This window comes from Pleurodeles waltl, chromosome 2_1 (assembly GCF_031143425.1).
Source record: "Pleurodeles waltl isolate 20211129_DDA chromosome 2_1, aPleWal1.hap1.20221129, whole genome shotgun sequence".
Taxonomy (NCBI): domain Eukaryota; kingdom Metazoa; phylum Chordata; class Amphibia; order Caudata; family Salamandridae; genus Pleurodeles; species Pleurodeles waltl.
Genome location: NC_090438.1, coordinates 88,596,399 through 88,620,168, shown reverse-complemented (window position 1 = coordinate 88,620,168; position 23,770 = coordinate 88,596,399).

Genomic DNA, 23,770 nt, shown 5'->3' with positions numbered 1-23,770 from the left:
AGTAACAGTTCCAAGGAAGGATTCTTCCCTACACTCAAACCTCTCTCTATGCAGAGACTCCTTGCTCCTTTCCAGCTAAGGTGATCATATGCAATCTTAGACAGGTCAACATTTTGGCCTGTGCCAGACATTTTTAGAGAAAGTTAAAGTGATAGAAAAAGAGAAAAAAGTTTGTCAGAGCTTTTTAGAAAGACAGAGAAAAAAAACTTTTTAAACTTTTTAGGACTTTTTAGAAAGTTTAGAAGTACTTTTCAGCACTTAGAAAAGAGTGAAAAGAGGAAATGCAAAACTTTTTGGCTATGTGTATATACACTGACCTTGTTTTGTATATTTTTCTCTTATGAAAAGTACAATGACAAGAGTGGTAAGTAGTCTCAAAGCACTTATCCCACCGCTGCACAACCAATGTAGGAGGCTGGACTGGCTTGTAGTGAGCACCTAGGGGTACTTGCACCTTGCACCAGGCCCAGTTATCCCTTATTAGTGTATAGGGTGTCTAGCAGCTTAGGCTGATAGATAATGGTAGCTTAGCAGAGCAGCTTAGGCTGAACTAGGAGACGTGTGAAGCTACTACAGTACCACTTAGTGTCATATGCACAATATCATAAGAAAACACAATACACAGTTATACTAAAAATAAAGGTACTTTATTTTTATGACAATATGCCAAAGTATCTTAGAGTGTACCCTCAGTGAGAGGATAGGAAATATACACAAGATATATATACACAATAGCAAAAATATGCAGTATAGTCTTAGAAAACAGTGCAAACAATGTATAGTTACAATAGGATGCAATGGGGAAACATAGGGATAGGGGCAACACAAACCATATACTCCAAAAGTGGAATGTGAACCACGAATGGACCCCAAACCTATGTTACCTTGTAGAGGGTCGCTGGGACTATTAGAAAATAGTGAGGGTTAGAAAAATAGCCCACCCCAAGACCCTGAAAAGTGAGTGCAAAGTGCACTAAAGTTCCCCTAAGGACAAAGAAGTCGTGTTAGAGGAATAATGCAGGAAAGACACAAACCAACAATGCAACAACGCTGGATTTCCAATCTGGGGTACCTGTGGAACAAGGGGACCAAGTCCAAAAGTCACAAGCAAGTCGGAGATGGGCAGATGCCCAGGAAATGCCAGCTGCGATGCAAAGAAGCTTCCACTGTACAGAAGAAGCTGCGGTTTCTGCAGGAATGCAAAGGGCTAGAGACTTCCCCTTTGGAGAAAGGATCCCTCTTACCTTGTAGAGTCGTGCAGAAGTGTTTTCACGCCGAAAGAACGGCAACAAGCCTTGCTAGCTGCAAATTGTGTGGTTAGCATTTTTGGACGCTGCTGTGGCCCTGGAGGGACCAGAAGGTCGCATATTGGACCAGGAGAGAGAGGGGACGTCGAGCAAGACAAGGAGCCCTCTCAGCAGCAGGTAGCACCCAGAGAAGTGCCAGAAACAGGCACTAAGAGGATGCGTGAAACGGTGCTCACCCGAAGTCGCACAAAGGAGTCCCACGTCGCCGGAGACCAACTTAGAAAGTCGTGCAATGCAGGTTAGAGTGCCGTGGACCCAGGCTTGGCTGTGCACAAAGGATTTCCGCCGGAAGTGCACAGGGGCCGGAGTAGCTGCAAAAGTTGCGGTTCCCAGCAATGCAGTCTAGCGAGGTGAGGCAAGGACTTACCTCCACCAAACTTGGACTGAAGAGTCACTGGACTGTGGGGGTCACTTGGACAGAGTTGCTGGATTCGAGGGACCTCGCTCGTCATGCTGAGAGGAGACCCAAGGGACCGGTAATGCAGCTTTTTGGTGCCTGCGGTTGCAGGGGGAAGATTCCGTCGACCCACGGGAGATTTCTTCGGAGCTTCTAGTGCAGAGAGGAGGCAGACTACCCCCACAGCATGCACCACCAGGAAAACAGTCGAGAAGGCGGCAGGATCAGCGTTACAGAGTTGCAGTAGTCGTCTTTGCTACTATGTTGCAGGTTTGCAGGCTTCCAGCGAGGTCAGCAGTCGATTCCTTGGCAGAAGGTGAAGAGAGAGATACAGAGGAACTCGGATGAGCTCTTGCATTCGTTATCTAAGGAATCCCAAGAGACAGAGACCCTAAATAGCCAGAAAAGAGGGTTTGGCTACTTAGGAGAGAGGATAGGCTAGCAACACCTGAAGGAGCCTATCACAGGGAGTCTCTGACGTCACCTGGTGGCACTGGCCACTCAGAGCAGTCCAGTGTGCCAGCAGCACCTCTGTTTCCAAGATGGCAGAGGTCTGGAGCACACTGGAGGAGCTCTGGGCACCTCCCAGGGGAGGTACAGGTCAGGGGAGTGGTCACTCCCCTTTCCTTTGTCCAGTTTCGCGCCAGAGCAGGGCTAAGGGGTCCCTGAACCGGTGTAGACTGGCTTATGCAGAATTGGGCACATCTGTGCCCAAGAAAGCATTTCCAGAGGCTGGGGGAGGCTACTCCTCCCCTGCCTTCACACCATTTTCCAAAGGGAGAGGGTGTCACACCCTCTCTCAGAGGAAGTCCTTTGTTCTGCCATCCTGGGCCAGGCCTGGCTGGACCCCAGGAGGGCAGCTGCCTGTCTGAGTGGCTGGCAGCAGCAGCAGCTGCAGTGAAACCCCAGGAAGGGCAGTTTGGCAGTACCAGGGTCTGTGCTACAGACCACTGGGATCATGGGATTGTGCCAACTATGCCAGGATGGTATAGAGGGGCAATTCCATGATCATAGACATGTTACATGGCCATATTCGGAGTTACCATTGTGAAGCTACATATAGGTAGTGACCTATATGTAGTGCACGGGTGTAATGGTGTCCCTGCACTCACAAAGTTCAGGGAATTGGCTCTGAACAATGTGGGGGCACCTTGGCTAGTGCCAGGGTGCCCACACACTAAGTAACTTTGCACCTAACCTTTACCAGGTAAAGGTTAGACATATAGGTGACTTATAAGTTACTTAAGTGCAGTGTAAAATGGCTGTGAAATAACGTGTACATTATTTCACTCAGGCTGCAGTGGCAGGCCTGTGTAAGAATTGTCAGAGCTCCCTATGGGTGGCAAAAGAAATGCTGCAGCCCATAGGGATCTCTTGGAACCCCAATACCCTGGGTACCTCAGTACCATATACTAGGGAATTATAAGGGTGTTCCAGTAAGCCAATGTAACTTGGTAAAATTGGTCACTAGCCTGTTAGTGACAATTTGGAAGAAATGAGAGAGCATAACCACTGAGGTTCTGGTTAGCAGAGCCTCAGTGAGACAGTTAGGCACCACACAGGGAACACATACATATAGGCCACAAACTTATGAGCACTGGGGTCCTGACTAGCAGGGACCCAGTGACACATAACAAACATACTGAAAACATAGGGTTTTCACTATGAGCACTGGGCCCTGGCTAGCAGGATCCCAGTGAGACAGTGAAAACACCCTGACATACACTCACAAACAGGCCAAAAGTGGGGGTAACAAGGCTAGAAAGAGGCTACTTTCTCACATGTACCCACATGGGTCGCCCTGTAAACTAGTCTCAGATCTGCCACTGCAGTGTCTGGGTGTGCATTGTTGCACTACCAATTCATCTTGGCAAGTGCACCCACTTGCCAAGCCTAAGCCTTCCCATATTATACATGTAAGACACACCTAAGGTAGGCCCTAGGTAGCCCCATGGGCAGGGTGCAGTGTATGTTTAAGGTGGGACATGTACTGATGTGTGTTACATGTCCTTACAGAGACATTTGTTTTTCACTGTTGCAAGGCCTATCTTTCTCATAAGTTAATATGGGGGCTGCCTTTAAATACCTTTAAAGTGCAGATTCCCTTTGGGAGCAGATATACATTTGAAGTTTGGTGTCTCTGAACTCACAATTTACAAATACATCTTTTAGTAAAGTTGTTTTTTAGATTGTTAGTTTGAAAATGCCACTTTTAGAAAGTGGGCATTTTCTTGCTTTAACCATTCTGTGACTGCCTTTTTGTGGGTTCCCCATCTGGGTCAGTTTGACAGTTAGGCTGTTTGTGAATCCCCTCTAGACAGTGAGACAAAGGGGGCTAGGGTGTAGCATGTACATCCAGATGAACCATCTGTGCTAGAGTGGAGGGAGGAGTGGTCACTTACACCTGAATGGGCTGTACCTGCCCTCTCACAATGCAGTCTCCAACCCCCTGGTGTGGGTCTGGAGCCTGGCCTGGGCAAGGCAGGATCCTGTAAACAACAGAGACTCCCCTTTGAAGTTTGCCTTCTTCAAAGGCAGAAAGGGTATAAGTAGTGGACCCAAAACCCCAGAGTTTAGATTTCTTCAAGGATTCAAGAGAAATCTCTACCAAAGAGAAGAGCTCAAGAGCTGAGGAGAAGTGCTGCCCCTGCCTGTGACTGTGTTTTGTTGGGCTATCCTGTAGTCACTGCTTCTGCCTGTAAAAGGGGACAAAGACTGAACTTTGTTGTGCATTCCTGATTGAGAAGAATGTCTAAGGGTTTGAGTTGAGCTTGCTTCCTATGTTGAAGTCTCAGGGCCATCAAAGATTTCCTCTACCAGCACCTGGACTCTCTGGTGAGATTCCTGCCCTGCCAAGTGGTGTCCTATTCAGTCCCTGGGCCCTTGATAGGTGAAACTGCTGGAAAAGGACAGAAATCCATGCGGGGAAATTTTAGATGCACCATCCACAACATGGCTGATAAACTTCATGCTGCCGATATTGCGGCTGAAATTGACGCTTCACCTGCAACGCGCCTGGAAGATCGACACATCGCGGCTGGAGAAACGACGTACCACACCCTCTTGCAGCTGCTGATAATGATGCAAACCCCAAGCAGCGCGGTTTTCTGACACCGTGCAACCTGATTTCAAACGCAACATCCTTGGGCGTGAAAAATCAACACAAAGCCTGCCCGGATCTGAGGTGCCCATCCAGAAATCCACACATTGCTCTCTTGCGAGGGAGGATAAATGACACATGGCCTACCCGACTGGAGAAGAAACAACGAATGGCCTCCCTTGCAAGGAAGGAATCAACACATCGCTGTCTTTTCCAATGCACACTCGCCCGTGCAGCTTTATTTTTGATACTAAGCAGGTACTTTGGCAAAATCATTGTTTCCATTGTTTTAAATGGGATGAGACTCTTATTCTTTTGATAATTCATATCTTGACTTGTTTATGTTGAATTTTTGTCATTTTGGTCTTGTCTGATTTAGATAAATACTACCTATTTTTCTAAACTGGGAAGAGCTTCCTTTAAGAGCTCTAGGCCTTTATTACCATCTCTCAGTGTCAGGCAGGCTTCAAAGTTTGAGCCCTCGGGTGAAATTAGACATAAGCCTCCAACCCTCTGCAAATCCCAAGCACACTAGAGGGCACAATCAGCACCCTGGTATGGTTTGACGTGTCATTATGTACTGGACAGTCATGTGCTGTGCGTGTCTCTCCATTCCACAAAGGAGAACGGGTTGTTTCCAAGCCCAGGCCATCCTTTGAAGACGCACACCTGAAGGCCACAGAAAATGCAGCCCAACTGATTGAGCTGTTGGCAACATAGACCCACCTTCACACAAACTAACTCACCGGGGCCTTGCAACATTAATAATCGCATACCCAAGTCCAGGGTTTGCTGCTGTCATCTCAGCCTTTCTAGGTTTCCCACATGAAAGGGATGGGGTGGGGAGGTGAGTGGCCAAGGCTGACTGACACTAGTAATGTTGCAGAGTGGCACCCTTCTCAGAGATTGCCTTCTCCCCCACATTCTGCTCCTTCGCTGCTCCTAGGGGACCAGAGGATATTGCACTCCTTTGTGAGTTATTTTGTTGGCAGAGCAATGTCGCACAACTGTGAACAAAAGGGAAATGCCTGATGTGTTTACCCCTCGAAGAAAGTAACTTGAGAAAATGATCTTGCTTATTTGAGGACATCACTAAAGAATAACAAATAACATAAAACTTGATCTTCTGGGCCAAGAATGCTTGTGTAGCTCAGCAGGTTCAGCATCTGCCTGGACACCGCCAGATGAGGTTCAACTCTCTGCAACAGTCACTTAAGCTATATATTTTTAAGGTTGATGAAAGCACAGTATAGTGATGGTAGATCTGTTTTGTAAGGGCCTACACAGAGTTCCATCAGTATAAATGGTAGCGCTGTCCGGTGGTTTCTCACAAGTACAAGTTATACTCAGTCACGGCTCGCACTTAACAGGTGGGGAGAGGTGACACGCGCGTGTGCAGCAGGGAGGGGAGAAGGGGACTCAAATTAAATTTTAAAAAAAATAAAAAGAAACAAACACTTACCTCCTCCGCCACGCGCCTCTCCATCCGATCTGCTCCATCTCCTCATGGCTTCAGGCACAGGCTCCCAGCCTGCCCTGCGGCCAATCCTGAAGCTGCTCAGAACAGCGTCAAGATTGGCTGGGAGCGCCCAGCCAGGGCGCTCCCACGCAGACTGGGAGCCTGTGGAGGCTCTTGCTGGGCTGGAGAGTGCCCTGTGCCACCCACTCAAGTAGCCCCTTCACCTTGTCCCAGGCCTGCCATTGCAAGGCCTGTGTGTGCAGTTTCACTGCCACTTCGACTTGGAATTGATAAGTACTTGCCAAGCCTCAAGCTCCCCTTTTCCCACACATAAGTCACCTCTAATGTGTGCCCTAGGTAACCCCTAGAGCAGGGTGCTGTGTGGGTAAAAGGCAGGACATGTACCTGTGTAGTTTACATTTCCTGGTAGTGTAAAACTCCTAAATTCGTTTTTACACTACTGTGAGGCCTGCTCCCTTCATAGGCTAACATTGGGGCTGCCCTCACACATTGTTGAAGTGGCAGCTGCTGACCTGGTGCACTTTCTAAGCCACTCTTTGAAGTCTCCCCCACTTCAAAGGCACATTTGGGTATAAACCAGGGCCTCTGCCCTACCACCTCAGACACTTGCTGGAGAAGAAACTTGAACCAGAACCTGCATCCTGCCAAGAAGTACTGCCTGGCTGCTCAAAGGACTCACCTGTCTGCTTTCTACAAAGGACTGCTGCCCTGCTGTTGGCCTGCTGCCTTGCTGAACTCTTGTCTGGCTGCCAAAGTGCTCTCCAAGGGCTTGGATAGAGCTTGCCTCCTGTTCCCTGAAGTCTCAGGACCAAAAAGACTTCTCTTTTTCATTTGGACTCCTTGTGCGCCAAAAAATTCGACGCACAGCTTGCTCCGCGGTGAGAAAATCGCTGCACGCCGACGCTGCCCGACGCGACGCCCACGGGGCGACCGGAACTTCGACGCACAGCCTCGCATGGACAACGCCGCCCGACTTCCAGAGAGGAAATCAACGCTACGCCTGGCGTGAGAAAGAAAATTCCACGCACAGCCTCCCGGAACGACGCGCAGCCGGATAACAAGCCGAGGAATCCACGCACAGACCCTGGGACATCTGGTAATCCCGCGAACCATAGAAGGAGTCGGCCCGCGTGCCGGAAAACAACGCACATCTTCCCTGAGTGAAAAATAACGACGCAAGTCCGTGTGTGAAGGGGCGAAACCGACGCACACACCATTTTTCCACGCATCTCCTCCTCTGCGGCCCTCTGCGGAGATTTTCCACTCCAAAACCAGGTACTTTGTGCTTGAAAGAGACTTTGTTTGCTTTTTAAAGACTTAAGACACTTTGGTGGTCATTCCAACCCTGGCGGTCCATGACCGCCGGGTTGGAGGACCGCGGGAGCACCGCCGACAGGCCGGCGGTGCTCCAATGGGCATTCGGACCGGCAACACTGGCGGTCACCCGCCAGTGTACCGCCGCCCATTGGAATCCTCCAAGGCGGCGCAGCTAGCTGCGCCGCCGAGGGGATTCCGACCCCCCCTACCGCCATCCAGTTCCCGGCGGTCCGCCCGCCGGGAACCGGATGGCGGTAGGGGGGGTCGCGGGGCCCCTGGGGGCCCCTGCAGTGCCCATGCCACTGGCATGGGCACTGCAGGGGCCCCCGTAAGAGGGCCCCTAAATGTATTTCACTGTCTGCTGCGCAGACAGTGAAATACGCGACGGGTGCAACTGCACCCGTCGCACAGCTTTCACTCCGCCGGCTCGATTCCGAGCCGGCTTCATCGTGGAAGCCTCTTTCCCGCTGGGCGGGCGGGCGGCCTGAAGGCGGCCACCCGCCAGCCCAGCGGGAATGTCAGAATTACCGCCGCGGTCTTTCGACCGCGGAACGGTAACCTGACGGCGGGACTTTGGCGGGCGGCCTCCGCCGCCCGCCAAGGTCAGAATGAGGGCCTTTATATCACTTTTCAGTGATATTCCTACAAATTCTTATTGCATCTTTTATTGTGTTGATCTACAAATATCCAGATAAATATTCTATATTTTTCTAAACACTGTGTGGTGTATTTTTGTGGTGCTATATGGTGTTATTGTATGATTTATTGCACAAATACTTTACACATTGCCTTCTAAGTTAAGCCTGACTGCTCGTGCCAAGCTACCAGAGGGTGGGCACAGGATAATTTGGATTGTGTGTGACTTACCCTGACTAGAGTGAGGGTTCTTGCTTGGACAGAGGGCAACCTGACTGCCAACCAAAAACCCCATTTCTAACATTGGTGATGAGCGGTGAGGATAGGACTTGTATTTGTGCAGTGACATACATTAGCTAAGTATTTCACTACCTACCCACAGTTGAAGGTCAACTTGATTTTTATCTCTTTTTTGCAAATTTGTTTTTCCTGACAATTTTCAAAAACTAAATCCTCACTCAACATGTCTCTGGCTGGGTCTCAAGTGGGAGATTTGGACCTAGCCCTGTTGGGAGACATATACTGTCAAACAGCTAAAAGGGTTCTTCAGGGTGCTGAGAGTACCCACCCAAGGGGCCTCCAAAAAGGAGGACTTTCAAGTGGCAGAAGCCCATTTAGAGGAGGAAGAGGAGCCAGAAAATGGCCTCTCAGAGGATTTATTGCCATCAGTGGGTAATGTTACCACTGCAATTATGCCCCCTTCCGGACAAGGGAGCAGTGTCTCTGAGCAAAGCCTGACCGCAGAGGAAAGGAGAGAAGAAAGGGAGTTCCAATTGAAAATGGCAAACTGAAAATTGAGGCCCAACAGGAGGAAAGGAAGTCTGAAAGAGCAGCCAAACAGGTGGAAGCTGAAAGAGCTGAAGCTTCAGCTGAGAGTGCTTTGGCTGAAAATAAACTATTGTTGGCTCATGAACTGAGTCTCAAGGAGCTGGAGATCAAGGCAAGACAGTCTGAATCCAGCAATAATGTTGGCAGCATACAGACAGGACCTGCTGGAGAAAAGAAGGTTTGTATACCCAAAAATGTGGTGCCCAGTTTTGTGGTGGGAGATGACATAGATAAATGGTTAGCTGCTTATGAAGTTGCACTAAGGGCTCATGAGGTTCCTGAAGGGCAATGGGGTACAGCTATGTGGGGTTATGTGCCGCCATTGGGGAGGGACACACTTCTCACATTGGATCAACCTGATCAAAACACAAACCCACTTCAGAAAGCCACTTTACTTGCCAAGTTTGGGCTGACCCCTGAGGGATACCGTCAGAGGTTCAAGGACAGCACCAAACAATCCACACAAACATGGGTAGATTTCTTTGACTTCTCCAGTAAGGCACTGAATGGATGGGTGCGGGGCAACAAAGTAGCTGATTATAAAGGTTTATATGACTTGATTCTGAGAGAGCATATGCTCAATACTACTTTTACAGAGTTGCGCCAGCACTTGGTAGATAGTAAGCTGACTAATCCCAGGAACCTTGCTGAGGAGGCGGACCTCTGGGTTAGCACCAGAGTGTCCAAAAAGGTACCTGGGGGGGACACCCACAAAGGTGGTCAGGGTTCCCAAAAGAAGAAAGAGGGGGGAGATAAACTTACAGATAAGGAACTCTCAAAAGGCCCCCAAAAGAATTCCCAGGGAGAGGGTGGCAACCATTCCTTTTCCAGATTTGGGAAAAAGCCAGGGACGTATGATAAATCAGGGAAATCCAACCCCAAATGCATGGAGTGCTACCAGTATGGTCACTATAAAGGTGACCCCTAGTGCTCAAAGAGGGCACCGTCCACTACCGGACAGACACCTGGGTTGACTAGTGTAGCGCTCGGGGGGAGATGGACCCAGATAGCTTTGTGGAGCAGGTAGAGATTTCCCTAGTGTCCCTGGGAGAAAGAGAAATGGTGCCCAAAGCCCACATGCCCCAAAATACTTCCAAGTACAGGCAGTGGGTCACCATTGATGGGCAAAAGGTGGAGGCTCTGCGTGACACAGGAGCCAGTATGACTACTATCAAGAGTCAGCAGGTGTCAACAGAGCAGACAGTCCCTAATACATTCCACCAGGTCATAGTCGCTGACAATCGTGAGAGTCACCTACCGGTGGCTCTGGTTCCCTTTTAGTGTGTGGGGGGGTCTCTGGTACTCTGAAAGTAGCTGTGAGTCCTGCCATGCCTGTAGATTGTCTGTTAGGCAATGATCTTGAGCATACTGCTTGGAAAGAAGTAGAGCTCAGATCTCACCTGGAGATGTTAGGGTTACCTGAGTGGGTCTGCATGACCACACGGTCCATGGCTGCCCGGGAAGGGAGTCAAGGGAGTCAAGGGCGTCTGGAGCCTGGAAAGATGGCCTAGACAGCTGCCAAGAGGAAGGGCAAGAGGCGCGGGAAACCCGCCTCAAATGTTCCCGAGGTGGTGGACGAGGCCCCTGAGGAGGAGGAGGCCCCTGAGCCAACTGGGGAGGACATAGCTGACCTGGATAACCTACCTGAACTTGCTGGCTGGCAAGTAGAGGGGGGCCAACCAGGGCAGCATTCTGCAAGGCGCAGAAGGAATGCCCCACCCTTGAGGGTCTGAGGCAACAGGCCACAGCCCAAGCAGCAGGTGACGCCTCTGGCACTCACCATATTTACTGGGAGAATTATCTCCTTTACAGTGAGCGTAAGGTTCCAGGTCCTGGGGCACCCCGTGTGCTGGTGGTCCCCCAGTGTTACCGGAACTTCCTACTGGGCCTGGCTCACGACATCCCCCTGGCAGAACACCTGGACCAAGACAAGACCTTTAACAGGCTTGACACCCACTTCTATTGGCCCAGAATGAGGACAGCCTCAGATAACTTCTGCAGAGCTTGCCCCACCTGCCAGGCTCGTGGGAAGAGAGGGAAACGGCTTAAAGCTCCCCTGCTCCCACTCCCAGTCGTTGGCACCCCCTTTGAAAGGGTGGGCATCGACATTGTTGGTCCCTTGGACCCCAAAACTGCCTTGGGCAACAGGTTTATCCTGGTTTTGGTGGATCATGCCACCCGCTATCCAGAGGCAATCCCTCTGAGAACAGTGACTGCACCGGTGGTGACCAGAGCCCTGTTGGGAACATTTACCCGTGTGGGATTCCCTAAGGAGGTTGTGTCTGACAGGGGCACCAACTTCATGTCTGCATACATGAAGTCCATGTGGGATGAGTGTGGGGTGACCTACCGGTTTACCACCCCTTATCATCCTCAATCCAATGGGCTTGTTGAGAGATTCAACCAGACCCTAAAAGGCATGATTGGTGGCCTTACTGATGCCATGAGGCGTAAGTGGGACGTCCTCTTACCCTGCCTGTTGTTTGCTTACAGAGAGGTGCCCCAGAAAGGGGTGGTGTTCAGCTCCTTTGTGCTTCTCTATGATCACCCTGTCAGGGGACCCCTAAGCATTGTTAAGGAGGGCTGGGAGAAAGCTCCCAAGTCACCTCCCCAGGATGTGGTCAGCTACATGCTGGCCCTCCGCAACCAAACCCAACGCTTCTGGAAGCAGGCCCAGAGTAACCTCGAGGCCAGTCAAGAGGTGATGAAGAAGTGGTATGACCAGAAGGCCACTCTAGTTGAGTTCTCACCTGGAGACAAAGTTTGGGTGATGGAGCCAGTAGAGCCCAGGGCTCTCCAGGACCGCTGGACTGGCCCCTTTGAGATCAAGGAGCGTAAAGGGGAGGCCACTTACCTAGTGGACCTCAAGACCCCTAGGCAACCCCTAAGGGTCCTCCATCACAACCGGCTCAAACCTCACTTTGAGAGGTCTGAGGTCAGTATGCTCCTGGTCAAAGATCGGGGAATGGAAGAGGAGAGTGAACCTCTCCCCAACCTCCTAGCTGTCAAAGAAGGGGATGGGTCAGTGGGGGGTGTCATTCTCTCTGACTCCCTGACTCTAACCCACAGAGGAGACTGCTATGAGCTGTTAGAGCAGTTCTCCCCCCTGTTCTCCCTTACTCCTGGACTAACCCACCTCTGTGTTCATGACAGTGACAGTCCACCTGTGAAGAACAAAATTTACAGGTTGTCGGATAAGGTGAAGGCCAGCATCAAGGAGGAGGTCTCCAAGATGTTGACTTTAGGGGTTATTGAGAAATCCAGTAGTCCCTGGGCCAGCCCTGTGGTATTGGTTCTTAAGGCTACTGCCCCAGGTGCGAAGCCAGAACTCCGGTTCTGTGTGGACTACCGGGGTCTCAACTCAGTCACCCGGACTGATGCTCACCCCATCCCCCGAGCTGATGAGCTCGTTGACAGACTAGGTGCTGCCAAGTTCCTGAGTACGTTCGATCTTACTTCAGGGTACTGGCAGATCGGCCTGACTGAGGGGGCTAAAGAAAGATCAGCATTTTCCACCCCTGATGGCCATTACCAATTCCGGGTGATGCCATTTGGGCTGAAAAATGCCCAGCTACCTTCCAACGGTTGGTTAACGGGGTCCTAGCTGGTAAAGATGCCTACTGTGCAGCTTACTTGGATGACATAGCTGTCTACAGTTCCAGCTGGGAGGAACACCTGCTCCACCTCAAGGAGGTGCTTCAGGCTCTGCAACAGGCAGGCCTGACTATCAAGGCAGGTAAGTGCCAGATTGGGCAGGGTTCCGTGGTGTACTTGGGACACCTAGTAGGTGGTGGCAAGGTGCAGCCACTCCAGGCCAAGATTGAGACTATCAAGGCCTGGCAACCACCTAGAACACAGACTGAGGTGAGAGCCTTTTTGGGCCTCACTGGATACTACCACAGATTCGTCAAGGGTTATGGTACCATTGTATCCCCCTTGACAGAACTCACTTCCAACAAACAACCTAGGTTGGTGAATTGGACAGAGGCTTGTCAGAAAGCCTTTGATTCTCTGAAGGAAGCCATGTGCATGGCCCCCGTGCTCAAGGCCCCTGACTACTTCCAGGAATTTATTGTGCAGACAGACGCTTCAGAGCATGGCATAGGGGCTGTTCTAGCACAGCTAAATGAAGACGGCTCAGACCAACCAGTAGTCTTTATTAGCAGAAGACTATTACCACGGGAACAAAGGTGGAGTGCTGTTGAGAGAGAAGCATCTGCTGTGGTCTGGGCACTGAAGAAGCTAAGACCCTACCTGTTTGGGACTCACTTCCGGGTTCAGACAGACCACAGGCCCCTCAGGTGGCTCATGCAGATGAGGGGTGAGAATCCAAAACTTTTGAGGTGGTCCATTTCCCTACATGGGATGGACTTTACGGTGAGCATCACCCAGGGGTTGACCACGCAAACGCTGATGGTCTCTCCAGATAGCGATGAGAGCTCCCAGGAGGTCGGGTAGCTCTCCCCACGTTCAGCTGGGGGGGGACACCTGGTAGACCTGACATGCCTTAGGGTGGTCACCCCTAACTTTTTGCCTGCCTCCCTCCACTTTTTGGACTCTGTTTTTGCTGGCTCTTAGACTCTGCACACTTTACCACTGCTAACCAGTGCTAAAGTGCATATGCTCTCTCCCTTTAAACATGGTGACTTTGGATCATACCCAATTGGACTATTTAATATACTTATAAGTCCCTAGTAATGTGCACTGTATGTGCCTAGGGCCTGTAGATTAAATGCTACTAGTGGGCCTGCAGCACTGGTTGTGCCACCCACTCAAGTAGCCACCTTACCTTGTCCGAGGCCTGCCATTGCAAGGCCTGTGTGTGCAGTTTCACTGCCACTTCGACTTGGCATTTAAAAGTACTTGCCAAGCCTCAAGCTCCCCTTTTTCTACACATAAGTCACCTCTAATGTGTGCCCTAGGTAACCCCTAGAGCAGGGTGCTGTGTGGATAAAAGGCGGGAAATGTACCTGTGTAGTTTACATGTCCTGGTAGTGTAAAACCCCTAAATTCGTTTTTACACTACTGTGAGGCCTGCTCCCTTCATAGGCTAACATTGGGGCTGCCCTCACACATTGTTGAAGTGGCAGATGCTGATCTGAAGGGAGTAGGAAGGTCATATTTAGTATGGCCAGAATGGTAATACAAAATCCTGCTGACTGGTGAAGTTGGATTTAATATTACTATTTTAGAAATGCCACTTTTAGAAAGTGAGCATTTCTCTGCACTTAAATATTTCTGTGCCTTACAATCCACGTCTGGCTAGGTTTAGTTGACAGCTCCTTGTGCATTCACTCAGACACACCCCAAACACAGGGTACTCAGCCTCACTTGCATACATCTGCATTTTGAATGGGTCTTCCTGGGCTGGGAGGGTGGAGGGCCTGCTCTGACACAAAGGACTGCCACACACCCTACTGGGACCCTGGCAGACAGGATTGAACTGAAAGGGGACCTGGTGCACTTCTAAGCCACTCTTTGAAGTCTCCCCTTCACTTCAAAGGCACATTTGGGTATAAAACAGGGTCTCTGCCCTACCACCTCAGACACTTGCTGGAGAAGAAACCTGAAACAGAACCTGCATCCTGCCAAGAAGAACTGCCTGGCTGCTCAAAGGACTCACCTGTCTGCTTTCTACAAAGGACTGCTGCCTTGCTGTTTGCCTGCTATCTTGCTGAACTATTGTCTGGCTGCCAAAGTGCTCTCCAAGGGCTTGGATAGAGCTTACCTCCTGTTCCCTGAAGTCTCAGGACCAAAAAGACTTCTCTTTTTCATCTGGACTCGTCGTGCACCGAAAAATTTGCCGCACAGCTTGCTCCGCGGTGAGAAAAACGCTGCACGCCGACACTGCCCGACGCGACGCCTACGGGGCGACTGGAACTTCGACGCACGGCCTCGCATGGACAACGCCACCCGACTTCCAGAGAGGAAATCGACGCAACGCCTGCCGTGAGAAAGAAAATTCCACGCACAGCCTCCCGGAACGACGCGCAGCCGGATAACATGCCGGATAACAAGCCGAGGAATCCACGCACAGACCCTGGGACATCTGGTAATCCCGCGAACCATAGAAGGAGTTGGCCAGCGTGCTGGAAAATGACGCACATCTTCCCCGGGTGAAAAATAACGACGCAAGTCCGTGTGTGAAGGGGCGAAACCGACGCACACACCATTTTTCTTCCCTCAGAAAGACGCATGTCTCCCCGCGTGAAAAATAACTACGCAAATCCGTGTGTGAAGACGCACACACCATTTTTCCACGCATCTCCTCCTCTGCGTCCCTCTGCAGAGATTTTCCACTCCAAAACCAGGTACTTTGTGCTTGAAAGAGACTTTGTTTGCTTTTTAAAGACTTAAGACACTTTTATCACTTTTCAGTGATATTCCTACAAATTCTTATTGCATCTTTTATTGTGTTGATCTACAAATATCCAGATACATTTTCTATATTTTTCTAAACACTGTGTGGTGTATTTTTGTGGTGCTATATGGTGTTATTGTATGATTTATTGCACAAATACTTTACACATTGCCTTCTAAGTTAAGCCTGACTGCTCGTGCCAAGCTACCAGAGGATGGGCACAGGATAATTTGGATTGTGTGTGACTTACCCTGACTAGAGTGAGGGTTCTTGCTTGGACAGAGGGCAACCTGACTGCCAACCAAAAACCCCATTTCTAACAATGGGGTTTTGGGAAAAGGTTTGCAGCTGCCGCTGCTGGCAGGGGACGACTCTCCTCTGCCCCTATGGAGGAGCCGCCCCTGGTTATACTGATCACCAAACGTAATATACCTTCATTCTCTGGTGCAGGCCACTCAACACATCCCGTTTTTCTAATCGTGCTGTGAAGTGTACTTTGAGTTCTGCACAAAGCATAAGAAAAGGGACAAAACTGATTTGATCTTCAGCATGTTTCTTTTCCATATTTTGTACTGCACAAGCTTGGCCCAAGGACTTTACTAGAGAGATAAACGTTGCACATTTTTAGGCACAAAACTTGGTTCCTCACTTCCAAAGTTGGCAACTCTGGCTGCTCCATCCCGAAGCACATCTGGCTCATAAATGTTATCTTCTAAGAGCCACGTGGCTTATCGAGGGCTTTGTGGCTGTCACCTGGATAATGCCTGCTCCTTGGTGCAAATATCTTAACATTTAGCAGCATCTAATTCGTCGGAGGTGTCCAGTTCTGCTTTCAGTGGTACACATTATGCTATAACTTCCTCAGTTCTTCCTCGGCTCCCCCCCCGTTCACCCCTCACCCCCCCCCCCCCAGGCTGCTCTTTCAACCTGGAGAGAAAACACACATTAAAACACAGCTGATAAAAACGTTTAAGTAAAGCAGGACACGTTGCATGCCCCTCTCCCTGCGGAGAGGCGGGAGACTCGGGGATTTGGTCTTGGAGTCTGGGAACAAGGCCAAGCTGCATCAGTCTCCTGTTCCGTGACCCATCACCACCCAAGGCTGATAGTTAATGGGCTCGTTGGGACTTTCAATGTCACATTGTAAGGTCCCGTCCTACACTCTGCTGCTTTCATAGGGCACATGGAGCCTAATTCAACCTTCATTAGTTGGCAAACTTATTCCTGAACTGCAACTTGTTAAGTAGCAGGAGCTAGACCCCACCATCCTCCCCACCCTTGAAAGGGAAGGCATAGTAACTTATTTAGTACAAAATACTCCCTTTGAAATGCATGCCTTGAAGTTATAGCAGAAAATGCATTTGAAACAACCCTTTGGAAGTTCTGAATTCTTTGATGTTCACAACTTCTAATAAAGTTGGTATCCGAGTACACTGCATTGGAAATAATGTCCTAATATTCGTTTACTTGACCTACATTTTCTCGATGCAGTTTCATATTGCGCAAACCGGACGTGAAGGTTTTACAGTGCTTTACATGAGCACCAGTTACATTACACAAGGTCACTTTCACTTTTTGAAGGCATGGGTAGACTAAGGAGGTTATTACAACTTTGGAGGAGGTGTTAATCCGTCCCAAAAGTGACGGTAAAGTGACGGATATACCACCAGCCGTATTACGAGTCCATTATATCCTATGGAACTCGTAATACGGCTGGTGGTATATCCGTCACTTTTGGGACGGATTACCACCTCCTCCAAAGTTGTAATAACCCCCTAAGTGATTTGCACAGAACTGAGGCTGAGACTCGAGCCTGACTCCCCAGTTCCAAAAGCGGCATCTCTGGCCTTGGTGCCACAATCTCTCCTTTCTGGAGATACCTCAGAGATTGCTGATTGTAAAGTAAACGCCGGTGCTCACTGTAACAGTGAAATGTCACACGTCACATAGAATACCTTGAGTCGGCTTTGGCTTTTAAACAACCGCACATTGCATCATGGGTCTTGCAGTTTGATACAAGCCTTCCCAGAATGAGATCTCACTGACGTTTTAAGTTTAAGACATGGGCAAAGTGGGCCCTGGCCCGGGCCCCAGCCTTTCCGCTCCCCCCCCGCGCAAGGGGTTTGGGAAGAAGATGAAGGCGGGGTCTTGGGAATCTGCAGATTGTTCAGATTAAGAGCCGGGCGCTGCTTATTATGAAGATAGGGAAGGGACTGGGCCGGTGCACCCCTGCGGTCTGACTCACAGCACAGGGGTCACATATGAGCTTAAAGAATGCTGTCTACATATTGTGAAACATTACTGATTAGTGGCTAAAGTTGGTCCTGGTGACACGAAATGTGCCTTCAGGGACTTGCAGGACATCTTCAGCAGGCGGGTGCCTCTGCTGCAGGGCAGCCTGTCCTCAGCGGCGGGTGGGTCAGTGGACCCCGTGGGGGGCTGTGAGCACAGTACCGACTCCCCAAGCAGCAGCAAGGCGACGGACTGCCAGAGACCACAAGCAGTGCCGGGCACTATCCTGGGTTATAAATAAAAACAGAAGAGGGCGGGTGTTAGACCTGGCAGCTCCTTGTGTGGTTTTCCTGTACGTTTTTCTTTTGACCCCCTGTTTTGGGATCCTGTGCTGTAATTAGTTTTTGCTGGTTTTGATACTCTGGGCACTTTCCCACTGCTAACCAGTGCTAAAGTGCAAGTGCTCGCTGTCTTAAAGGTATTGGTAATTGGTTTTCCATGACTGGCACATTTGATTTACTAGTAAGTCCCTAGTAAAGTGCACAATGGGTGCCTAAGGTCTGTAAATCAAATGCTACTAGTGGGCCTGCAGCACTGATTGTGCCACCCACATTAGTAGCTCTATAAACATGGCTCAGACCTGCCACTGCAGTGTCTGTGTGTGGAGTCTGGCACTGCCAATTTGACCTGGTAAGTGTACCCACTTGGCAGGGCCCAACCTTCCCTTCTACTACATGTAACTCATCCCTAAGGTAGGTCCAAGGCAGCCCCATTGGCATGGTGCAGTGTACTTAAAAGGTACGACATGTACTGGTATGTTTTACATGTCCTGATAGTGAAATACTACTAGATTCGGTTTTCACTATGGCAAGGCCTATCCCTCCCATAGGTTAACATCGGGGCAGCCTTTGAATGTCTTTTAAGTGCAGGTTCCCATTGGGAGCAGCTAGAGATATGGCAGTTTCGGGTCTCTGAACTCACAATTTAAAAATACATCTCTTGGTAGAGTTGGGTCTGTTTCAAAATGGCACTTTTAGAAAGTGAGCATTTTCTTGCTTAACCATTCTGTGCCTTTGCCTGCCTGTGGAATCCACGTCTGGGTCAGGCTGACAGTTGGGCTGTATATGAATTCCCTCTAGACAGTGACACAAAGGGACCTGAGGAGTGTCCTGCATATCCTGATTAGTGTCCTGGGCTAGAGTGGGGAGGGAGGATCTGACACTGACACCGGAAAGGACCGTGCCTGCCCTCACACAATGCAGTCTCCAACCCCCTGGTGTGTGTTTGGGGCCAGGCCTGGGCAAGGCAGGATCTTGTGAACAACAGAGACTTTCCTTTGAAGTTTGCCTACTTCAATGGCAGAAATGGGTATAAGTAGTGGACCCAAAACCCCAGACTTTTAGATTACTTCTGGATCAGGAGGAACCTCGGCCAAGGAGAAGAGCTTGATGCTGGGGGAGACCTGCCACTCTACCTGTTGCTTTGGTCTGCTGCTGCTGCTTCTGCCTTAAGAGGGAAAGGACTGGACTCTGCTTTCTGAAATTCTGCTTGTGAAGTTTGTCCAAGGGCTTGGAATGAGCTTGGACTGTTAAGAAGTCTCAGGGGTATCAAAGACTTCACCTGCGAGCACCTGGTACTCCTGCTGAGGACCCTGCCTTGCCAAGGGGTGCCAGTCCAGTTCCTGGGCCCTTGAAAGTGAGTTCTGGTGAGAAAGCAAGCAGATCCAGACACATGGTTACGGACGACTCCAGAACCAGTGCTGCTGCACGACTCCATGCCGCTGCCTACAACACACAGCCGTTGTCCCCGCTGGAGTGCGACAACCCCGACTGACAGTGCAGGCCCGATGCCAATGCAGCCCGCTAATGTCCTGTGACTTTGTGAGTCCCGAGTGTCGTGTCACCGACGCCAGTGACACCCGACACTACTGTGGCTCGTGTAGCCCTGTGGCGCAACCGCGACCCTGTGAGGTCGCCCAACGAGTCTTGACCCACCACAATTAGCGGATTCATCGACCCAGCAGAATCGTCAGGAACCAGCGCCTCGCACATCTCCTGTGCCGCAGTAAGGAACCAACACTATTTTTCTAAAACTGGTGTGGTGTCCTTTTGTAGTGTTTTCACAGTATTACTGTGTGTTATGTGCAAATGCTTTACACATTGCTTCTGAGATCAGCCTGACTGCTCGTGCCAAGCTACCAAGGGGGGGGGTAGGAGTTGTTTGAGCTAGGTAGCTCCCTTACCCTGATTAGAGTGAGGATGCCTACTTGGACAGGCTGCAAACTGACTGCCAACTAGAGACCCCATTTCTAACAGCAGAACTGGACTGAAGCACTTCCAACAGAGAGAGAAGGGTGGGAGAGGTACAGGGAAAGCGACGGAAGGAGGGCGCCACGGAAGCACAAATACATGCACTCCTGTGAAGCGCAACAACTCAAAGTAAAAAAAATACCCCTGGAAGCCGGCAGAGGAAGGACACTGGCCGTGGACAGGAAGGTGTACTAGGTCCAAGGTTCATAGAACGGACCGACAGAGGGAAGGAAAATGAAACCAGAGGTATGGACTAATGAGTAGTGACTTATTTTCATGCCAACCAATGGTAAGCTAAAGGCAGGCTCTAAGCCCTTTTAATTTTTTTTTTCAGGCCAGACCTAAAAATGAATGTTAGAATGAGCATTTATTGCTTATCAATGCAAAGGTTATGATGTCTTTTTCGTCTCACAACCGATTAAAGAAACCATAAAGCTATTTATAAAAGGGTTCCTGAGCCACCTTTTAAAGTGGGATTAATTGATTTTCTGAACTTTTTGGATATGAAGGTAAGCAAACTGTTTAAAGCAATGGATTCTTAAGGAGCCAGTGTCTCTGTGCCACTTCTTTTCAACAATACAGACCTTCAGGGGGACGGGGGAGGTAAGCGTTTTGAGGCCACCTCTACAGTCATTCATAGATGAATAGAGGACAGAGTTTGAAAGCTGGAGCACCACAGAGAGAGGGGGTGTACTTGAGTTGTAACAAGAGCTCTATTCCTAGTTCATTTAACAAACAGGCTCACAAGAGTATAAAAATGAAGTCCTTGTGCTGCTCAGCATCAAAAGACTCAACATTGTATCTGGACCACTGGAATTGATCAGGTATCATTTTATCCCATCATTTGGAGGTCTTGGTCCAGCATGCTTTACTCAGTTGGGGACCTAAAGTTGATCCTTATTACTTGGATGGGCATGCGGTCATTGACAAAGTGCCAATCACTCTCAAATTCAATGGATGTCTTCATCATGGGGTACGCAGTGCTGGCTCTTGAGTGACTGAGTAGCCTTACAAGTTTACTCAACGTGATGATGATGATGATGAGGAAGCAGATTTATGAACAGGGTTTCCTGGCGATAATACCTGAAAAGGTGGATAAAATCAGTGGAAAAGCCAAATCTTTAAACCCTTATGAAAAGTTAGGTGGTTAGATTCTGAATGAAGAGAGATGGGCTGTGACTTCCACTTCTTTGGTGCCAAGTAAGAAAAAAAAGTTCTGCCACCTGATCTTGAATGAAAAATTCAGTGTATTGCTAAGTATGTGTGTCTGAAATTTGTGTAATTTCCTTTGGTGTAACTACTCAAAATTTTGGAAAACTTATTTGTAATGGAAATCCACCATATAATTTAGCACTATATTTTAGAGTGAAATGCATCCTTGCTTAGGTGAAGACACAATTAGTGTTCAGTAAGAAACCACAAAACACACAACTTTGGTGAACAACAGCAGTTCCTGGTGTCCTGGTCTTTTGAGCTGCTCCTGTGCTCCCGCAGCCTAATTACACATGCAGGGATACTACCATGATTTCAGAAATTTCTAGTAAAAAGTGTAACCTGAAAATGCCAGAAATTACACACGATTAACCCGCTGCTACAAAATGTTTGCTGGAACCTAATGCTAAGCACAAAGGCTTAGCCAGAGTGAAGAACTCTCCTGGTGGACCACTGCATGATTCTAGACTGGACAAAGAGAGGGGCACAATTTTAAAAGGCTCTGTGGGCAGTGCAGACCACTTTGAAATACAGACACAGGCAGCCAATGCAAACTCATTAGATGAGAAAGTACAACAAATAGGAAGGAAGATTGAGTAAAAGTCTGACTGCCCAATTCTAGATCAGTTAAAGTGATGCAAAGAACGTTGTGGAAGCCATAAATCAAGTGGCTGGGACGGTTTTCAGAGTGGGGATGCTGCAATCAATCTCACATCACTGAAAAGGATAGCAAATGAGCCACACCCATTCGCCAGGTTGTAAGAGTGTAGTATGTGTCCAAAGATGCATTTTGGGGGTCGCTGTTACAAAAATATGTCTAAAGAAACTAACCTGAGCTCATCCCCTTGGTAACTGTGGCACAGAGCAGAGCCTAACTTAGGACAATCTGTAAAGTATTTGTGCAATACCAAAATAGTAAAAAAGTCGAAATGCAACACAATAAAAAATCCCAAACCGAATGAGAAAATAGAGTGAACTTTAATAAACAAAATGAGACCAAAGTGACAAAAATCAAATATGGAAACTGGAGACATGAATTTTTAAAGTTTCAAGTAGGCATAGATAGCTCCAAGAATCAGCCAGTGCCTACAATAGTCAATGGCTGTGGTAGACCGGGAACTAGTAGCAATTTGACTCTCTCCACAATGGAGCAAAAGTCAGGTACACCGACCAGTTTCTACCGGGTCAAAGATTTTACATTCTGACTTTAGTCCTTTAAGTCCCAATCCAGCACATGGGTACAGCCCCCAGGAGTAAAACACCCAGGACCTGATGGAGGTGCTTAAAGATTCACTGGGCAACAGCAGGTTTTAGTCCAGTTCCAATTGCCACTGCTCAGTTGTGCAATTGTAGAAAAGGCCTCTTGCAGCTTGTTGCATCCCTGAAACTTGGACAGAAGGTCAGTCTTATGACCCTTGGAGTCCCATTGTTTTGTCCTAGGTACAAGAGGGAGCAGCTCCTGTCCTATAAGGCTCTTCTCAGGTCACAAACAGACACAGACAGGCCCAGCCCTCCTGTTCTTCCTCAGGTGAGGAGTAATCTAAAGTGGGTGCCTTAAGGTGCCACATTTATGCCTGGAATGAGCTAGAGGGTGTGAACTACTCCTGGACACGTCCTAAACAATGGATAAAAGTTCCCAGAGCCAACCATACCCACTTTCGACCTTTTCAAAATGGTGAAAGTCTTTGGTCACACTAAACCTGGGCTCTGAGAACTGTGGGAGTGTATGGGGGCGTGTACTAAGGCAATCCTAGTATCCTGCCATGTCTAACACTAACATCCAGTTTGGGGCAGTCACTGTACCCACAATAAACAGAGAGAAAGAAGTTTGGTTGAAAAAAGTAGGGTTTTCCAACAACCAGGCTGGGCATATGCATCCTATTTCTCTGCCTTTCAAGTGCACCCCTAGTTTTATAGGTAAAACCTAGCAAGTCTGTCAAGTAGGGTTTGACATTCAAGCTGGATTTGGCACTATTGTTATTAAATAGAGGTCCACTGTGATTGGAGCCTCCTTGGCTTAGGACACAAAGGAAGGGTCCTGCCCAGGTATAAGGTAACATTTGCCTGCAACAGTGGAGGGCTGTTTGAAGTTAATCCAGGACCTGGGACCAACCAGGGAGCAGTTTTCACACTTTTGTAGATGCTAATTACTGGATGGCAGAAGTGGGAGAGCAAATGCAAATTTAGCCTTCAGGAACTTCAGGTAGGGGAAAAGGTAGCTTTCTAATACGTACTTTTCTTTAATATTTATTACAAATATGACTTTACCTTTGAATTGGAATTTTAATAACCATTAAAAATAGATGCTTAATTATTTTTCTAGCTAGTCCCATTCCCAAAACCCATTATTAGGACTCTTAATCTGTAGTCTGGTTTTCCACATATGGATGCTAGGCCTGCCTCAGGTAAAATAGCTTTTGGGTGCTAGTCACTGCTTCGTCTCCTACTTTTTAATAACATACACCATGGGGGTCATTCTGACCTCGGCGGTAAAAGTCGCTTACCGCCGGCCAGAAGGCCGTCATAACACCGCCGCGGCCGCGGTAAACCGCACCGGTCATTCTGACCCGTAACTGGCAAACCGCCAAAAA